Raw genomic sequence first — 20,917 nt, forward strand, 5'->3', positions numbered from 1 at the left:
TGGCTTAGTTCTTGAAAATTGCTTCTGCACTCTCAGAAATGCATTCACATCTTTCCTGTAATGTGGTGTCCACGACGGTGCACAATACTCCAGCTGAAATCTAAAAAGCATCTTGCACAAGTTCAATATCACCTCTTTCCTCTTGTACTCTATGCCCCTATTAATAAAGCCAAGGACGCCGTCTGCTGTATAGATTGCTCTCTCCATTGTCCGGCCACCTCCTGTTCTGGGGTTAACCTGCTACTGCCGAGCTGGCTGCCTGATTGGCATTTAAATCGATGGGTCTTCTCTAAAAGAGGGGACAAAGCCTGCCAGTTCTCCAGCCAGTGAAAATTCAGTCCTCCCCTTTACACCCAGCTTTAGGTGTGAGAATAAGCCAAGGCACTGTTTGCATGTCTCCTTCGGCGGTGGTTCATATAGCTGGATAAATACTGTTCTCCCCTTACTTTTAGTGAAACTGCCCTTCATCTCATTTATAAATGTAGGACGATGCAGTAATGACTATCCATAACAATTCATAGAACATTAGTGGCCACAAATATAAGATTGTCACTAAAAAATCTGATAAGCAATTCAGGGTAATCCTCTTTACTGAGGCAAGGGCCATTCCTGATGAAGGGCTTATGCTCGAAACGTCGAATTCTCTATTCCTGAGATGCTGCCTGGCCTGCTGTGCTTTGACCAGCAACACATTTGCAGCTGAGAATGTGGACAGCCTGCCACATGGAGTGGTTGAGGCAAGTAGCATTGACACACTTACATAGGCAAACATTTAAAGAATATAGGCTGAAGGTATCTACTGATAGGAATAGGCTTCTATTAGGAATGAAAGCCACCATTGCTCTGAAAGGCCTATTTCTGTACTCTAGCATTTTATGTCATATATCCTAGAATTGTTTAACTGCTTTGAGCATTATCTAGACATTAAAAATGCAGAGTCTAGTCTCATATCAAGCCTTCATTTTTCCTAAATCTCCTTATGCTAATCTATCACATGTGCATTACTATGTAGCACTTGATGTTAAACTCCGCTCACCATTTGTCTGACGATTTGAAAACCAGTCAAAATCCTGCCATAAACTCTTAGCTAAAGCCTCAATGTCTACAGCTTTCCTCATTTCGGCATTATCAGTAAATCAGACAAGCTTGCATTTGTTTTTTCTTGCTGTGCAGGTCATCTGTAGAGATTCGAAGTGACACTCACCTTATGAAAAAGGAAGAGGCTACACTTTGTACCCATGTTCCTAGGCATGAATAAAACTGATTGAATAATTTGAGTTATGTAAAACAGCATGCTTCAGGTCACAGTCATTCTGAGCTCCGTTTTAAACATTGCAAAAGTCATTTTGAGATCAAGCTTTGTAACAGCAGAGCAAGCATCCAGCCCTATTGCTGTGCAATGTTAACTAAAAGGGAAAGGACATGATCTTACTGTGAAATATGCTGAGTTTTCCAGTGCCACTTTGCATTAGGTAGCATTGCATGATTTGTGCCTGTACTTCTGTGGGCTGGTGATGTCAATAAAGCGTCTGAGCTACTGCCAGTGATTTCTGGGGTACAGCAGCTGCCCACTACTCCATAACAGAGTGGCATGCCAGTGCCACACAGCCGTTTGCGGTTGCAAGTTCAGGTGCTCCCAGTGGCATTCTGTTTGTAAGTGAAATTTGTACCTCGACTGGGAATCGGAAGGATTCCTCTTTAACCTTTCCTGCACAGCATGAGACCATTTCCTCCCCAGCACGCTCATACAAAAGGGGCACCATTGCATTTGTTTCACAAGTGTTTATTCGATTGGTGTGCACGGCACCAAATGATAAAGGGAGGCCACGGGTCAGGTTTGGCACAGTCACTCAGCAAAATATAATAAAGGCTCAGTGCTGCATCATCAGAGACCCTGGTTTCCAGCAAGCAGCAAAGAGGATATGTCATGGCCACCCATGCAATGTGATTTATATCTCCACAATTGAGACCGAGCAGATAACTCACGAGTGACAAATTCGCAGGAGAGAGAGAGAAACTGTCGGCCACACTAGTGGAAATATAAATCATATTACACAGGTGTCTATGACAAGCTTCATTTTACGCACACCGCAGTTTAATTACTGCTTCCAAAACTGAATTATTTTGTGTATTAATAACTGAGTTGTATTTTGTAATATTGCTTTGCATATGTGTAAAACAGGCCAAATTGCAAGCTCCTTTAACATATCATGGGCACATTGTTACGCAGCCCCCACCTTAAGAAAAATAATTTAACGAGCCTTTGATGAAAATAGAGGAAGCAAAATACTAGCCAAAACATTCTGCTGCACCTATGTCCAGTGCAATTAGTTTACTTACACACTTGTAACTTAAGGAAAAGGGCAAAGTCGCATTGCCAGGATTGCAGTTCTAGTCAGAGCTCCAGTTGTTCCATTCTAATATCTCAGAGGAGACCATTCTGCTGATGATGAAATGTTGAAAATGTGTAGCTACATTGAATTACATCTGGCCCTTAAGATGCAGGGCTAAACGAGGTGTGCTTGCATGGAGGTAGGTAAAATCTGCAGTAGGGCATTTAGATTAGATTAGATTCCCTACAGTGTGGAAACAGCCCTTCGGCCCAACAACTCCACACCGACCCTCCGAAAAGTAATCCACCCCCCTCTGACTAATGCACCAAACACTATGGCCGATTTAACATGGCTAATTCACCTGACTTGCACATCTTTGGAATGTGGGAGGAAACCAGAGGGGGCCCACGCAGACACGGGGAGAATGTACAAACTCCACACAGGGTGGAATTGAACCCGGGACCCTTGTGCTGTGAGGCAGCAGTGCTAACCACTGAGCCACCATGCCGCCCACAACTTTAACCCAACGTGTTCAAATGTTAACACACCTCACAGGCATGGTTTTTTTCACATCTATCACTATGGCATTTTTCCTGAATGTAACGTTGAATTTGTTAGTGGCTAACTTATAGCTCCTAGTTTTGGTCTACCATAAATAGAAGTATTTACTCTGTGCCTGACGTACAAATCCATTTGGAGAAAGTGAGAACTGCAGGATGCTGGAGAGTCCGAGTTGAAAAGTGTGGCGCTGGAAAAGCACAACAGGTCAGGCAGCACCTTTTAACAATTTCGGAAAAGAATCCCACCTGGTTTAAACTTTCTCAATTGGTATAATCTTGTAGATTCCAAATTTGCATCTTTTAATGTATAGGGAGTTCATAGATGACTAGAGATTCCAATCACCTTTCTTTAAATAAATTTTTATTTTGAAAAACCAAAGCAGGTGATTTTCACGTCTTCCAACCGAGTTGGAGGAGAACACAGTCTTTCCCTCCCATGCTAATCCAGAAGTCACATGGCACCAGGTTTTAGACCAACAGGTTTAAATTGAAATCACAAGCTTTTGGAGCGCTGCACCTTCATCAGGTGAAGTCAAGTGAAGGAGCAGTGTTCCAAAAGCTTGTGATTCCAAATAAACCTATTGGACTATAACCTGGTGTCGTGTGACTTCTGACTTTGTCAACAACAGTCTAACACCAGCATCTCCAAATCATCTCTCTAATCCAACCATTGTCCTAGTCAGAACATCAATTGAAATGCTTTACCCAGCTACCATAAGACCATAAGACCATAAGACATAGGAGTGGAAGTAAGGCCATTCGGCACATCGAGTCCACTCCGCCATTCAATCATGGCTGATGGGCATTTCAACTCCACTTACCAGCGTTCTCCCCGTAGCCCTTAATTCCTCGAGACAACAAGGATCTATCAATCTCGGCCTTGAAGACATATCGCGTCCCGGCCTCCACTGCATTCCGTGGCAATGAATTCCACAGGCCCACCACCCTCTGGCTGAAGAAATGTCTCTGTATTTCTGTTCTGAATCGACCCCCTCTAATTCTAAGGCTGTGTCCTCGGGTCCTAGTCTCCTCGCCTAATGGAAACAATTTCCTAGTGTCCACCCTTTCCAAGCCATGTATGATCTTGTACGTCTCTATTAAGTCTCCCCTTAATCTTCTAAACTCCAATGAATATAATCCAAGGATCCTCAGCTGTTCCTCATATGTTAGACCTGCCATTCCAGGGATCATCCGTGTGAATCTCCGCTGGACACATTCCAGTGCCAGTATGTCCTTCCTGAGGTGTGGGGACCAAAACTGGACACAGTACTCCAAATGGGGCCTAACCAGAGCTTTATAAAGTCTCAGCAGCACATCTCTGCTTTTATATTCCAACCCTCTTGAGATAAGAGACAACATTGCATTCGCTTTCTTTATCACGGACTCAACCTGCATGTTTACCTTTAGAGAATCCTCGACTAGCACTCCCAGATCCCTTTGTACTTTGGCATTACTAATTTTCTCACCATTTAGAAAGTAGTCTATGCTTTTATTCTTTTTGCCAAAGTGCAAGACCTCGCATTTGCTCACGTTAAATTCCATCAGCCATTTCCTGGACCACTCTCTCAACCTGTCTAGATCCTTCTGTAGCCTCCCCACTTCCTCAGTACTACCTGCCTGTCTACCTAACTTCGTATCATCAGCAAACTTCCCTAGAATGCCCCCAGTCCCCTCATCCAAATCATTAATATATAATGTGAATAGCTGTGGCCCCAACACTGAACCCTGCGGGACACCACTCGTCACCGGCTGCCATTCTGAAAAAGAACCTTTTATCCCAACTCTCTGCCTTCTGTTAGACAGCCAATCCTCAATCCATCCCAGCAGCTCACCTCGAACACCATGGGCCCTCACCTTGCTCAGCAGCCTCCCGTGTGGCACCTTATCAAAGACCTTTTGAAAGTCTAGATAGACCACATCCACTGGGTTTCCCTGGTCTAACCTACTTGTCACCTCTTCAAAGAATTCCAACAGGTTTGTCAGGCATGACCTCCCCTTACTAAATCCAATATGGCCAAAATTTACTTTATCCATGTTGATTTAGAATAAAAAGATCCATTAACTAGGTTGCTTTAATCAACCACAAAATTATTGATTTAAGAAAACCAGATTGATTTGGCAAAGATCAAAAGATGACTGAAGCAGTTTGAGAAAGGAAATTATAAATACTTCTAAATATCCCCAATGCAGACACACGACAATTAAAGAAAAGAGCTTTCACGGCAGAGATTAAATTTGAAGAAGAAATACTGGTTAGTTCATCAAGGAACAAAGGATGTGTATGAAATATTCAAGATGGCTTTCAGTCATCATCTTAACACACATTGACAATTGTCACTAAACACGGGATGTTGTCACTGGGATCTTTGCAGATGCAGTTTGCTCAGGTAATGTCAAGAATTCAGAGGCTTTTCAGGAGAGCTGCATCAGTTTTTTCAAATTGATGTTCTCACAAAGTCAAAGTCTGTCTGTGACCTACTGGTCTCTAAACAATAATAGCCAAACAAAACTTCACTCCTAACGACCATTAATGTAGGCACACGATTTCCAGTAAACAAGCCCAAACTATTAACTTGTGCCATATGTCTTGCAATAGGTGTCCTTTAAGTAACCTCTTTAAAAAAAGAAATCTCTTCTTCATCAACTAAATACAAAATACTGTGGATGCTAGAAATCTGAAACAGGCACAGAGAATACTGGAGAAACTCAACAGGTCTGGCAGCATCTAGAAGGAGAAACAGAATTAGTGTTTCAAGTCAGTGACCCTTCTTCAAAACTGAAAGATGCTGGAATTTTTTTAATATACTTTTGCCAAAGTTGAAGGACGGAAGAAGGGAACAGATGGTGCAGATGGCAAGGTGGTTGTCAGTGATAGTGAAAGAGAAAAAGAGATGTGAAGTGAGTGTCATCTCTTCTGTCTGTTCAAATGAACTATCGTCCACAACCTTTGAACAGAAACCATTAAGAAACATTAGTAATGAAATTTTTTAATAATACATGCGAGACTGTGATGCCATACCCATGGAAATATGTGATGTATTGCTAAGGACTGTTGGCCTTTACTACAAATATTCAGTTAGGAAACTACACAACGACGCTCTTTATTTTAAAGGTCCACTAACTGGAGGTTTCCTGTTGCCAGGCAGACTGAGGAAAAGGATCGGATTTCTTTTTAAAGCAAATAAGAAACACCTGTCATCATTGTTCCCCCATGTTGCAGCTTGGTGCCCTGCGATTTCACTGTTCCATGTTACAGGAATACAAACTGAGTGCAGCTCAGTTATTAAGCTGCGGTTAGCTATTACACTGACCCCCTCCATTTGTGGCCAGTAACAAGAGGCCCTAATTGGGTCTTGGCTTGGTGCTGGTGTTATCACTGTGGTTTGTGGTGAGAGAGTCTACTCATGCCTGATCTAATCCAACTTCAGCCTGTAATTTTATCATGAGATCTTGCTTCCCCAGTGTTGGATAATATTGAACACCACCCATTTCAGTAAAAGACTATATACATTAAGTTTAGATAATAGTCTCTTAATGACACGAGTCATTACTTCTATTTGAATTGATTGTTATAACTTTAGGATTTGCTTTCCTTTCAACAGCCTTACCATTTCCTCTCTCTCTAAGCTGTTCCATATTGGTGGAACAACATTGGCAAAGTCCTGGAATGCAGGTACCTTAGCAGAGATATTGATACATTGAAGTGAATGAAGGATAACACAATAGGGATCATTGCAGTCTGAGCAATTATAGTGGCAGATTCGGAACTGGATTTACCTTCATTTGAGGAAAGAAAGTTAAGAGAGATGGCAGTTCAACCTTTTAAGTTCAGTTGAACTTCACAACATGAATGCATTAAAAAAAAGTTTTTTCTCTCTCTCTCTTTCTCTCGCTCCCCACTCTCTCATCACCTTTTTCCTCTCCTCTTCCCCCTTTGCTACCCTTCTCCCCTATTTTCCATTTTGCCTCTGCTTCACCCAACCCCCCCATCCCCCACTATTTTGTCACATAGCACTGGTTTCAGCCTTGGTCATTCACAGCTCCTAATCTCCCTATAATCTCTCTATGCACTGTCATTATCACCTCTTTATTGCTACCTTTGCTTCTGGAGCCATGACTCACCTTCTCTCAGCCTAGTATAAATACCTCCCTATTTCTTCCTCTTTTTAGCTTTGACAAAGGGCCAGTTAGACTCAAAACGTCAGCTTTTTTCTCTCCTTACAGATGCTGCCAGACCTGCTGAGATTTTCCAGCATTTTCTCTTTTGGTTTCAGATTCCATCATCTGTAGTAATTTACTTTTTTAAAAAAAACTTTTAATTGGAGATCAATCAAAAATAGCCTTCTTGGGCTGGGAAAGGGGAGAGTTGGTGTTGTGAGGTTGAGGGAAAAAAAAATCAAAAATAAATTTTAAAAAAACATATGATGTTCTTGCTCACTTAAGTTTATAATGTAATATTGAAAGAACGCCAGGGACATCAAATGTAAACAGTTTAGTTATTAGAATCCACTAAGTACTTACAGAGAAACAGAAAAATCCTGCAGAAGTTCAGAAGGGCTCCCAGCTTCTGTGGAGATGCACAGAGTTAACATTTTGAGCCTGGTGTGAATCTTTTTTTCTGAATTATCAGACTCAAAACATTACCTCTGTTGCTCCAGCATTTTCTGATTCATTTTGCATTTTCAGCACTGTGCATTTATTCAAGCTGATAATTTGCTGAGAATAATGGATAATTAGATTACTTACGGTGTGGAAACAGGCCCTTCGGCCCAACAAGTCCACACCGACCCGCCGAAGCGCAACCCACCCCTACCCCAACATTTACCCCTTACCTAACACTACGGGCAATTTAGCATGGCTAATTCACCTGCGCCACCGTGCCGCCCACTAAGAATTGATTAGATTAGATTCCCTACAGTGTGGAAGCAGGCCATTCGGCCCAACAAGTCCACACCAACCTTTTGAAGAGCAACCCACCCAGACCCATTCCCTTACATCTAAGGCTACGGGCAATTTAGCATGGCAAATACACCTAACCTGCACATTTTTGGACTGTGGGAGGAAACCGGAGCACCCGGAGGAAACCCACACAGACACGGGAAGAACGTGCAAACTCCACACAGACAGTTGCCTGAGGTGGGAATTGAACCCGGGTCTCTGGCGCTGTGAGGCAGCAGCTCTAACCACTGTGCCACTGTACCACCATATATATCGATGTGATATATCGATGATATCGATGCGAGTTTAAAATGCAATATTTATAAAGCTTTTAATTTTTAAAACAGAGGCACAATACTTTCTTTTATATCAAAAGTTCATTTCTTTCAAATTCCTGAGAGATTCACTGCTCTGCATTGAAACAGACTTGTTTCAAGGTTAATCAATTACATTATGTCTATTAATCGCATTCTAATCTCTGTAAGATCATAGAATCCCTACAGTGTGGAAGCAGGCCATTCAGCTCATCAAGTTGACACCAACCAACTGAAAAGCATCCCACCCAGACCAACCCAACTATTCAATGCATGTATTGCTGCATTTCCCATGACTAATCCACCTAGCCCACACATCCCTGGACATTATTCACCTAACTTGTGCATCTTTGGATTGTAGGAGGAAACCAGAGCATCCGGCGCAAACCCACACAGACACAGGAACAATGTGCAAACTCCACACAGACAGTCACCCAAAGGTGGAATCGAACCCGGGTCCCTGGTGCTATGAGGCAGCAGTGCTAGCCACTGAGCCACAGTGCAGCCCATGGGGTAATGGTAAAAGTCTTTATTTACTTTCTGACCCGACAAAAGACCACAGTGGGCTTTCTAGATTTTACTAAATGGAAACCTTATCTTTTAGGGTCACCTTTTCTAGTTGCCCTGATTATTTTTTAAGTTTTCTCCAGAAGCCAAGCTCTGAATGAGGACAACCCACCATGAAGGAAAACAAAATGGCAATGTTGTAATAAACAATCAATAAGTCTTCATTAATTGCTGATGCTCAATATCCCACCTCCCAACATCTCTTGCACGCAATATCTGAAATGCCATTGAAATATTTAATCAAGTTGACCTCACATTATTGTACAAAAGTCAACATATTTTGGGCACAGTTCATTTGAAACAATATCCTAGCTGGTGCTCGGCTGGCATTACCCACCACACAGGCTTTGCTAAGCAACAGGGTACCAATTCCTGATGATTTGCCCAAAACGTTGATTTTCCTGCTCGTCTGATGCTGCCTGACCTGCTGTGCTTTTCCAGCAACACATTTTTCAGATATGATGAAATGACCAAGGTATTGAATAGAAATTTGTGTTGATCTTCACAGTGGAGGACACTAATAACATGCCAGTTATTGACAATGAGATGAAGGTAAGTGAGGACCTGGAAGCAATCATTATTATGGAAGAGGTAGGGTTGGGCAAGCTAATGGAGCTAGGGATAGACAAATCTCCTGGCCCTGATGGAATGTATTCCAGGGTACTAAAAGAGATGGTGGGAGAAATAGCAAGTGCACTTGTGGTAATTTTCCAAAATTCACTGGACTCTGGACAGTTCCAGCAGATTGGAAAACAGCAAATGTGACGCCACTGTTTAAAAAAAGATGGAGAATTATAGACTGTTTAGCGTAACTTCAGCAGTGAGGAAGATGCTTGAGTTGATTATCAAGGAAGAAATACCAAGGCATCTAGATAGAAATTGCTTTGTTGGGCAGATGCAGCATGGGTTCACGAAGGACAAGTCATGTCTTGGGCGGCACGGTGGCACAGTGGTTAGCACTGCTGCCTCACAGCGCCAGGGACCTGGGTTCAATTCCCACCTCAGGCCACTGACTGTGTGGAGTTTGCATGTTCTCCCCGTGTCTGCATGGGTTTCCTCCGGGTGCTCCGGTTTTCTCCCACATTCCAAAGATGTGCGGGTCAGGTGAATTGGCCATGCTAAATTGCCCGTAGTGTTAGGTAAGGGGTATGGGTGGGTTGCGCTTCAGCGGGTCGGTGTGGACTTGTTGGGCCGAAGGGCCTGTTTCCACACTGTAAATAATCTAATCTTTAACTCATTGTTTGAAAATCTATGAAGACATTACGAGCAAGGTGGACAGTGGGGACCCAGTGGATGTGCTGTACCTAGATTTCTAAAAGGCCTTTGACAAGGTGGCACACAAGAGGCTGCTGCATAAGATAAAGACACATGGCATTTTGAGTAAAGTATTAGCATGGATAGAGGATTGGTTAACTAACAGGAAGCAAAGAGTGGGGATAAATGAGTGCTATTCTGATTGGCAAAAAGTAACTAGTGGTGTGCCTCAGTGTTGGGACTGCAATTATTCACAATTTATATAGATGATTTGGAGTTGAGGACCATGTGTAGTATGTCAAAGTTTACAGATGACACTAAGATGAGAGGCAGAGCAAAGTGTGCAGGGACAGTGAAATTTTGCAGAGGAATGTAGGTACATTGAGTGAATGGGAAAAGATCTGGCAGATGGAAAACAATGTTACTAAATGTGAAGTAGGAATAACAGTAAAAAGGATTATTAATTGAATGGTAAAAGTTGCAGCATGCTGCTATACAAACGGACCTGGAGTCCTTGTGCATGAATCATGGAAAGTTGGTCTGCAGCTACAACAAGTAACTAAGAAGGCAAATGGAATTTTGTCCTTCATTGCTAAAGGGATTGAACTTAAAAACAGGGAGGTTATGATACAGCTGTTCAGGGTGCTGGTGAGGCTGCACCTGGAGCACTGTGTGAAATTTTTGGTCTCCTTATTTGAGAAAGGATGTACTGGCACAGAGGGAGTGCAGGGGAGGTTCACTATATTGATTCCAGAATTGAAGGAGTTGGTTTATGAGGAGAGACTGTGCAGACTGGGTTTATGTTCATTGAAATTTAGAAAAATGAGGAGGGATCTTATATAAAATTATGAAGGGAATAGATAAGATAGAAGTAGAGAAGATGTTTCCACTGGCGGGTGAAACTAGGACAACAAGGCATAGCCTCAAAATTAGGGGAAGGAGATTTAGGACTGAATTGAGAAGGAAGTTTTTCACTCAGAGGGTTGTAAATCTATGGAATTCCCTGCCTAGTGAAGTGTTTGACACTACTTCCTTAAATATTTCTAAAGCTAAGATAGATTTTTTTTGAACAATAAAGGAATTAAGGGATATGAATTGGCTCAAACGTAGAAGACAGAGGGTGGTGGTGGAGGGTTGTTTTTCAGAATGGAGGCCTGTGACCAGTGGAGTGCCACAAGGATCGGTGCTGGGCCCTCTACTTTTTGTCATTTACATAAATGATTTGGATGCGAGCATAAGAGATACAGTTAGTAAGTTTGCAGATGACACCAAAATTGGAGGTGTAGTGGACAACGAAGAGGGTTACCTTAGATTACAACAGGACCTGGACCAGATAGGCCAATGGGCTGAGAAGTGGCAGGTGGAGTTTAATTCAGATAAATGCGAGGTGCTGCATTTTGGGAAAGCAAATCTTAGCAGGACATATACACTTAATGGGTAAGGTCCTAGGGAGTGTTGCTGAACAAAGAGACCTTGGAGTGCATGTCCATAGCTCCTTGAAAATGGAGTCGCAGGTAGATAGGATAGTGAAAAAGTGAGGACTGCAGATGCTGGAGTTCAGAGCTGAAAAATGTGTTGCTGGAAAAGCGCAGCGGGTCAGGCAGCATCCAAGGAGCAGGAGAATCGATGTTTCGGGCATAAGACCTTCTTCAGGAATCCTGAAGAAGGGCATTTGGCCCGAAACATCGATTCTCCTGCTCCTTGGATGCCGCCTGACCTGCTGCGCTTTTCCAGCAACACATTTTTCAGATAGGATAGTGAAGAAGGCATTTGGTATGCTTTCCTTTATTGGTCAGAGTATTGAGTACAAGAGTTTGGAGGTAATGTTGTGGCTGTACAGGACATTGGTTAGGCCACTGTTGGAATATTGCGTGCAATTCTGGTCTCCTTCCTATTGGAAAGATGGTGTGAAACTTGAAAGGGTTCAGAAAAGATTTACAAGGATGTTGCCAGGGTTGGAGGATTTGAGCTATAGGGAGAGGCTGAACAGGCTGGGGCTGTTTTCCCTGGAGCATCGGAGGCTGAGGGGTGACCTTGTAGAGGTTTACAAAATCATGAGGGGCATGGATAGGATTAAAAAAAAGTCTTTTCCCTGGGGTCGGGGAGTCCAGAACTAGAGGGCATAGGTTTAGGGTGAGAGGGGAAAGATATAAAAGAGACCTAAGGGGCAAGGTTTTCACGCAGAGGGTGGTACGTGTATGGAATGAGCTGCCAGAGGATGTGGTGGAGGCTGGTACAATTGCAACATTTAAGAGGCATTTGGATGGATATATGAATAGGAAGGGTTTGGAAGGATATGGGCCTTTTAAATGGATGGTCAGTAAATCACATGCTTATATTTACAATATGCACTGCCACTGCATGATGCCACAAATTTCAGAAATTGCCCCTTTAATCTCTCTACCCATCCCAGATAACCTCTCTGTAACTTGAAGAGCTCAGACAGAAATAATAGCTTGCAAAACGCAGCAGTCAATTTAAAAGTGAGAGCTTACAATGCACGTCATTAATATTGAGAGTGACCGAATATAAAAGAAGGATTTAACTGGTCATATTGTTAAATATTTACTTGCTCATCCTTATTGTATTTGCATTTGGGCGCCATTCAGTGATTCCAGCACTTTAATTTTTATAAATATCAGGCAAAGTTAAGTGCTTTCCTTTCTCAAGGACCAGTTGTAATGGAATGGCTGCTGGTATCATGAAGTATTTTATATCTCTTTAAAAATGATTTATGACTTATTGTTTAACATTTTTGACTGTATAAATAAATCCTACTGCATGGATAACAAAAGGCCAGAGAATCCACAATGAAGCTCAAGCCTGTTCTCTGATTCCCAGTATTCAGGGATCTGTATTTCAGATGTTGCAGATTGTCATCACTTCAAGATTTTTCAATTTAAGTAGTTACTGGAATGCAACTTGTTCATTCGAAATAAATAGAGCTAAGGCAGCATCGCGTTCTGAGCAATGTGGGCTATGATGAGATGAGTGCTAGATTGGTTCTCTCAATGTAACATCCATGCTTTGTTCAACTAACCATCAGTGAGTTACCAATTGACGCTCTTTATGATTTGTTAAACGGCTTGTAAACAAACTGAATTGCTACAGCTTGTGATCCTACCAAGCTCGCTACACAAATTATCCAGCGGAAAAATCCAACATGCGAAGCAGAACAAGTTCCCGGCAGGTTCAACTTGCTACTTGCTTCAAAAGAGCTCTGTGTTTGCCCTTGGGCACCAACACCTCGGGCCAAATTGATGGGTACACGCAGCCCACATCCACAGACGTAAAGACGCCAGCCTTTACGAACCCTCATGGCACATCTCTGATCCATTTACACAGTGTGCTCAAGGACAGGCACCAGGCTCGCTGTCAAAGTGCTCATTCACTCTGACCCCATCTGGATGGTCACAGCCTCCCAGCCTTGCATTACCTTGCTTTGTCTTAAAGCGCTTTGCCTGCTAAGCCTGAAATGCCTGCCTCATATCATTACTGTCCCATCATGCCATTTAGGACAGACATAAGGGAGCTTGACGCAGTAGTCAGCTGGCCTTGGTCCAAATGATATAATCCTCCTGCAGGTATTCTGGCCACCGTACATGAGTGTAAGAGAAGACTTTTAGCTTCAAACAGGTGAAGACACAAGTGCAGCTCCATCACAGTAAAGTTAAATAGGCAACATAGCATCCTGAGGGGTCCTGACAGGGTAGATGTGAAAGGACTTTTCCTCTTATGGAAGTATCTAGAACTCATAGTCCCTCAAGGTCTCCCATGTAAAACAGAGATTAGGCAAAAAAAATTCTCTCCATAAGACCATAAGGTATAAAAGCAGAGTGAGGCCAATCAGCCCATCGAGTCTGGTCCACCATTTGATTCATGGCTTATATGTTTCTCAATTCCATTCTCCTGCCTTCTCCCCATTCTCCCTTCATCCTGTTAATCAGGAACTTATCTCTGTTTTAAATGCACTCAATGACTTGGCCTCCACCACCTCTGTGGCAATCCACAAAGTCACCACTCAGGTTGAAGAAATTCTTCCTCATCTCAGTTCTCAAGGGTCATCCCTTCACTCTGAGTCAGAGACATAAAAACTGCAGATGCTGGAATCCAAGGTAGACAAGTAGGAGGCTGGAAGAACCCAGCAAACCAGGCAGCTTCGGGACAAGGTGAAGTCAACGTTTCGGGTGCAACCCTTCTTCAGGACCAAAAATACCTGAAACATTGACTTCTCCTCCTCGGGTTGCTGCCTGGCTTGCTGTGTTCTTCCAGCTTCCTGCTTGTCTACCATCCCTTCACTCTAAGGCTGTACACTTGGGACATAGCCTCCCCCAGTCATGGAAGCATCTTCTCCATGTCCACTCTATCCAGGCCTCTCGGTATTCTGCAAATTTCAATCAGATCCCCCTCCCCCATCTTTCTAAACTCTATTGAGCACAGACCCAGAGTTCTCAACCGCACCTCATATGACAAGCTCTTCATCCCCAGATCATTCTTGTAAACCTCCTCTGGAACGTCTCCAATCCAGCACATCTCTCCTCAGAGGGTCATGAGACTTTGAAACACTCTTCCTGAAACGATAGTTGAAGCAGATTCCTTGAATATTTTTAAGGCAGAGGCAGGTCAAATTCTTGCTATGCAAGGGATGACTGGTTCTCATAGTTAGATGGGAATGCAGATTTCAGGTTCCTGCCAGATCAGCCATGATTGGCAGAATGGCAGAACAATTTTGAGGGGCTGAATGGCTCCTTCCTGCTGCCAATTCATATTATGTTTCTTAATAGAACAGCAAACCCTTTTATTAAGCAGCCCTTATGGGACCAGGAATTTGCCAGTTAGTCAAACATTCACGTTGATAAAGAGGTCCACATAATCAATGTACAAACAGACATTAAGTAATAGAAACAAAATGCAGGGAGTATGCACATGACTATTATACTTTATTTATAGCATAAATCAGTTAAATAATAATGCAACTTTGCTGTAGCTAAAACTTATTGACAGACAGCCTTCTTATTCATACCCTCAAATGACTACTCAGACATCGCTTTAGATTGCAATATTTGAGGTGAAACTTACTCAATATTGAATGAGCTGTTGGAATTTCATGTGGCTATTCAATTGAATAACACATATATTTGCACCACGGGGAATAAATTAGAAAACTATAATAAGTGGACAGAATAATATAACAAACTTTGCGCTATTTGAAGTAGATAACTTATGCTGGTTTATCAAGAGTGCCGCTTCATAGGGTGCAGGTTTAAACAAGTTTGCTGTACTTCAACCCATGATGTGTGAACTCCACTAAAACAGCATGCTCCAATGCCAGCACAGTGTTCCTAAGATACGGCACCCAAACTGCTCACAATATTCCAAATGCAGTCTGACCAGAGCTTTATACAGCCTCCGTAGTACATCTCTGCTCTTGTATTCTAGCCCTCTGGAAATCAATGTGAACATTGCATGTACTTTCCTAACTGCCAAGTGAACCTGCATGTTGTCCTTAAGCGAATCCTGAACTCAGGCCTCCAAATCCCTTGTACTTCAGATTTCTGAAGCCGTTCCTCATTCAGAAAATAGTCTCTGCCTATATCCTTCCTACCAAAATATATAACCTCACAATCTGGCAGACCGCGTGGCAAAAAAAATTAGGGCCCAAAGCTTCACCTTGTTTCCACATGGAGGGGAAAGTCAGAAATTTCAATTTCCTTTTTTTCTTTTCTCAAAAAATAAATAAACTGCAACCAGAGGAGAGGGTCGGTATTGAATTTGACAATGAACACTGTGAACTAAATGTGTGCAATGGACAAGGGAAGTGAATGAAAATTATGCTTTGAAGCTCTCTTCTTGCATTGAAAAATATTAATCTGTAGAAGCCTCAGAACTTGCAGCACAGCCATAACCCTAACTTTTTGTATTCCTCATTATTGCTAGCCAAAGGCAACAAGGGCAGAAAATAAAATTACTGAACAATTAGTAGCAATTTCCCATTGACGCTAGGCCCAATGTGCTTGAAACCTTTGTTTGTTGGTTAATTTAGCATGAGTTGTTAAAAAAATCCCTTAATGCATATTTAATCAAATATCCTGTACTGTTTTCCCAGAAAGAGTACAACTAACAGACTATAGATTGAAAACACACTTTTAGCTGTGACTTGGCTTTAAATTGCTGCTTTTACATTAGACCAAGGCGAGAAGCAGGTCACTCCATTTATTTCTTTTATATAATTCACTTGTATTTTACATTCCCCTGGTGTCTGTGGTGTTTCGAAGGTGACTATCAAGAACTGGTAGATCCTTTTCTGTGTGATTTTCTCGCCAATGGGAGGATGGGGGGCCTGAATGGGATTGCAGTGAAATCTGAGAAAGCCTTTGTTCCTACAGCTGTGCTTGTCAAGTTATACGGACAAAACAACACAAATAATACCATTATTGTTTGCCTGGCAGCCACTGACAGAAGGTGAACTTGGACCAGACCCAAGGTCTGTTCGTGGTCAGCTGGGGACCCCAGTGTCTGGACAGGTTGTTTTCGAGAAGTACAAGTCCTCAGGCAGGTTTCTGCGAAAGGCCTTCTGCTCCAGTAATGTAATTAAGCCTTTGCTCCTCCAAAACCTTGCAAGATAACGCAAAATTATTCTGAGATGGTGTTTGTGGGGAATGTTTGAGCACATTTTCAGGAAACTGCTGTATGCCGAATTTAAAATCATTTGTTCACCAGCTCACTAGAAAACAGATTAAACCAACACTCAGAGCGACTTCAAATGAACGTGCTAGTTACAAATGTCTCTCCTGCAAATGATCTTCATTATTCATTTGTGTACAAATAGTAGATCTATCTGCTCCTTATCAAATGATCTTTCTAGCAGCTTTGGAGGCAGATGCATCTCTTCTCATCAGTATGAAGGCTAATAAATTGTATCCTCTGTGAACTACTTGCAGTCTGGGAAGGGGAAAGCTGTCAGTACCATTCAGAACTTCTTGCGTTTAATCTGAAAGCCAGAAAATGAACCTCAAAAGCTCGAGCGGAATAGGAAAGTTAATTTCTCAGGCAGAGGCTATATCTTTAAGTGCACGTGTGTTTATCATGCTACCCCACTGTATCAAACCTGCAATGTCATAAAACCGGACAGATACTGCAAGTACCGGGGTTTCTGGCAAATTGCAAAACCACTTCCAGTTGAATCTAGGGCACTTTTTTCTTTTGCAGGTTGGGAAAGAATTTGATCTGTGCAACATTTCAAAAACAACTTTTGATAAAGACACCACAAGACACAGTGACTGCTTGTGTAGCCTTAGAGCTGCGGGCTATCATTCTACAATACAAGGCACACCCTAAGAAACATGGAAGCCTCACCTCTCTAATGAGTTAAGCAATTGGGCAGGCCGTAATTGCTTAATAATGACCAATATAATGTGGCTTAAAACAAGATATCATTCCAACGCAAAATGTAAAGTTTACACGCTTGCATTTCCTAAAACCAACGAGCATGTGTTTGTATGGGATGAAAAAGGCAACTGAAGTGAAAAAAAGATGTTTTAAGACTTTTTATGGCACAGGTGTGTTTGTCATATTTGCATTCAGCACTGTCAGGCCTGTTAGCATGCAGTGAGACACTACAACTGGGCTTTCTTCAAAACCTGTCTGCAAATGCCAACAGCCTTCATAAATGGTGAGTTTTTTAAATGTTCACTCGGCAGCTATGAGATGCAAAGCTGAGGGAAACAACAAAAAAATGCGCGGTTAAAGCGAGCTGTCTGGGGGCAGAGAGGCTGGGGAACAGCCATTGTCTTAGGCGTCAGATTTGCTGAACTTTCAGTATAATGGAGCTGGCGTTTGGAGCTGTGCCAATAACTGACATTCTGGTATTTACATCTGTTTATCCTCCCTGTTAACCACTTTAATGCTTTTGGTCGACACAGGTGCTGAAATAGTCTGGACAAAAGTTTTACACACTTGCAATATATAAAAAAACCCTTTGATCAGCTCTCTTGCCCCCTCCCCAACCCAGTCTCTGCACCACTAATTTTGGTTCATGATGTGAATTTACCAGTTCCTGCCATTTCCACAGCAGATTAGGGTTCCTATTGCTGAATGTATACATTTTAAACAGGGTAATAAAGATGCTAGCCAAATGAACAGCCTGGAATTTTGCAGTTAAAAATCTAAAACTTGTGAAATGATTTCTACCAATTGCCAGGTCACTTTAGCACGCACGTACTCCCTTAACTGGGCTCATGTTATCGCACTCATTGGGGTGACCTTTACTCCAGTTGACCTGCAAAGCTCAAACATCACCAGCCAGTTCCAAACAAAGCCAATGTACAAATAATTTTGGACGTAGAAAACTGATACGAAAGGCTGATGTGTTTCCTCAAAAAGTAAGAGAGGGAGAGAGACTTCTATAGTTAAAGGAATACAATGAAAAAAAAACTTGCATTTTATAGCATCCCATCTTATTGAAATATGTCAAATCCTGTAGCTTTTCTGCCACAGTGACTATAGGCATATTGTTAGGTCCAGCGATGATCCACACTAAGATATTACCTAAGAAAATGCAGAACAAGAAGAGTTCATGTGGCTTTACTGGCATTTACAAATTTTTCTCTGATGTATTAAGCCAACAGAGTGAGCTGGATAATATTAAGTAAAGCCCTCAAGGATGAAGTGACCATAAGCATCTGTAAGGTTATCCCTCAGCCTTCAACACTCCAAGGAAAACAGCCTATTCAGCCTCACCTTATAGCTCAAACCTACCAACCCTGGCAACATCCTTGTAAATCTTTCCTGAACCCTTTCAAGTTTCACAACATCATTCCTGTAGGATTATTGTCCTTTTATCGATCATTTTCAAAGTCTGAGATAACTCCCAGAATATTATGTTTCAATATGTAGTGAATTTCACCCTTTTAAACCCACCCCTTTAAAGCTGCCTCGACACCTACTTGGGTATGACATTCCAGCATCTCTCTCTCTCTGCACACACAACAACCAAATTTACAGTCAGCTTTTGGCAGTATGTTCTTTTTGTTTAAAAAAAAGTTCAATACGTCCACAAGTGATCAAGAATTGTGATCTGTGGTCATAATTCGTATCTCAGTTTAAAGATGTGACAGTGAATGTAGCCAAGGAAATCAATAGCAGTCGCTGGGCAGGTCTCATCATTTTTCCAGAGAAGGCGCCTTCAAAGCAAAAACCCATTTTCCCCTCAGTGGGAACGTGGAATATTCTTCAAATTGTATCATGACTTATTTTACTTCCACCAGAGAGGGCAGACAGGGATTCAGTTTAAAATCCCACCAATGCGACAGCACCTCCAACAACTCTGACACTGAGGAGTCAGTCAGGGCTTGGTGTTCAGGACTGAAGGGTGGCTTGATCCATCTTCTTACTCAGAAACCAGAGTACTCACAATGAACCAAACTGACATCAAAGTGAACATGGTATGAGCAATCTTTGGCAAATTTCAAAAAGAATTTGTAATACTAGTTTCTCAAACTGGAAGGCACTCTAGTCAAAACTATTGTACAGTGCAGTTACCCACTAATATTTTATCTTATACCCACCTATTTTGTCATCTCCTCTGCCTCCTAATAATCAGGTCTAATAGGCCTGTGCGTGGGAGGCAATTTGGACTGGTAGACTGATGAGTGGGTGGCAATCTGGGCACCAGCTTAATAGAAAGGCCAGACAGGGTGGGACCATTTCACAAGTCTGTGCTTGAGGGCAGTGAGGAATATGATAGGCTTGGTCATAATTTCAATGTGTCAAATGTCATGTATATGTAACGTATGCAAAAATCTTTCCTGTTCATGCGCATACACATTGAAACTCGTAGATTTAAAGATGTATCGTTTAATCTGGCTGCATTGATTCTGCAAAGCAGAAAAAGTGAGCAAAAAAATCAACTTCCTTCCTTTACAGGAGATTCAGAGAAAACACCTGGCTAATTGCTCAATCAAAGACAATCATTTGAGGCAAGAAAGAATGGTGAGTGAGAATCAAAGGGTGGGATCTTATAGGGATCTGAGTGACGTGGTCTAATTCAAGATGTATGGTTGAATCATCCAGGCCTATTCTGATATTGGGGGCAACTCGCTGAATGGTTTATGTATCTGCAGAGCAACAATGTTAGACAGCAGGGAGTTGCTGGTTTAAGCTAGGATTCTAGCTTGTTAAGTGTCATATGAATACTGACATTTGCCTCATTAATATATAGCTCCCAGGCTTATCAAATGCTCTGAATAAACCAGGCATTGAGAAATTTCAATACGTCAGTCAGCGTGGGTACCTGGCATTTTCAGCTCATCATTGCTCCAAAGGACCTCTACATTGGGCACCAACATCTCAGAGCACACTGCATGGGCACCAGCCACACACACTCCATGTACACGGATATTGGCATCTGATATGTGCCAACATCATGCCACATCTCCACTCCCCTTACAGGATGATTCTCATTATGAAAACTGTATCTTGGCCTGATCCAACCATCGATATAATGCTGCTGCAGAGACTCTTTGTGCTCAGGGGCATGCACCTCTCGGAATGGACCAGGCTGCACCTCTGGGCTGTTAGGTTATTGTCAAAATGCTCACTCACCCTGTTGCAGGACTCTTGTCCTTCTGGAATTACAAAAAAGGTAGGTATTAAGGGAACTGAAAGTGGTTGGTGCCACTGTTATTTTTTTTGCAGGTGGTGGCTGTACCAAGCAAGGAAAGAGGGCATCCCAGGGTTAGTGGTGTCAGTGGTTGGCATGGGTGAGGGAGAGTGAGCAAGTTGCTGAGACAGTAGTGAGAGGGATGGAGCATGAGACTCGGTGTGAGGTGGATATAGCAGCAGAGATGAGGGTATTGAGAGAAGATGGCGACACTTCAGCTGATGGAGTGGAGAAGAACATTGACCATCTTCTGACATTACCGGGCATTCTCTCAAACCATTGAGACTGCAC

This window comes from Hemiscyllium ocellatum, chromosome 8 (genome assembly GCF_020745735.1).
Source record: "Hemiscyllium ocellatum isolate sHemOce1 chromosome 8, sHemOce1.pat.X.cur, whole genome shotgun sequence".
Taxonomy (NCBI): domain Eukaryota; kingdom Metazoa; phylum Chordata; class Chondrichthyes; order Orectolobiformes; family Hemiscylliidae; genus Hemiscyllium; species Hemiscyllium ocellatum.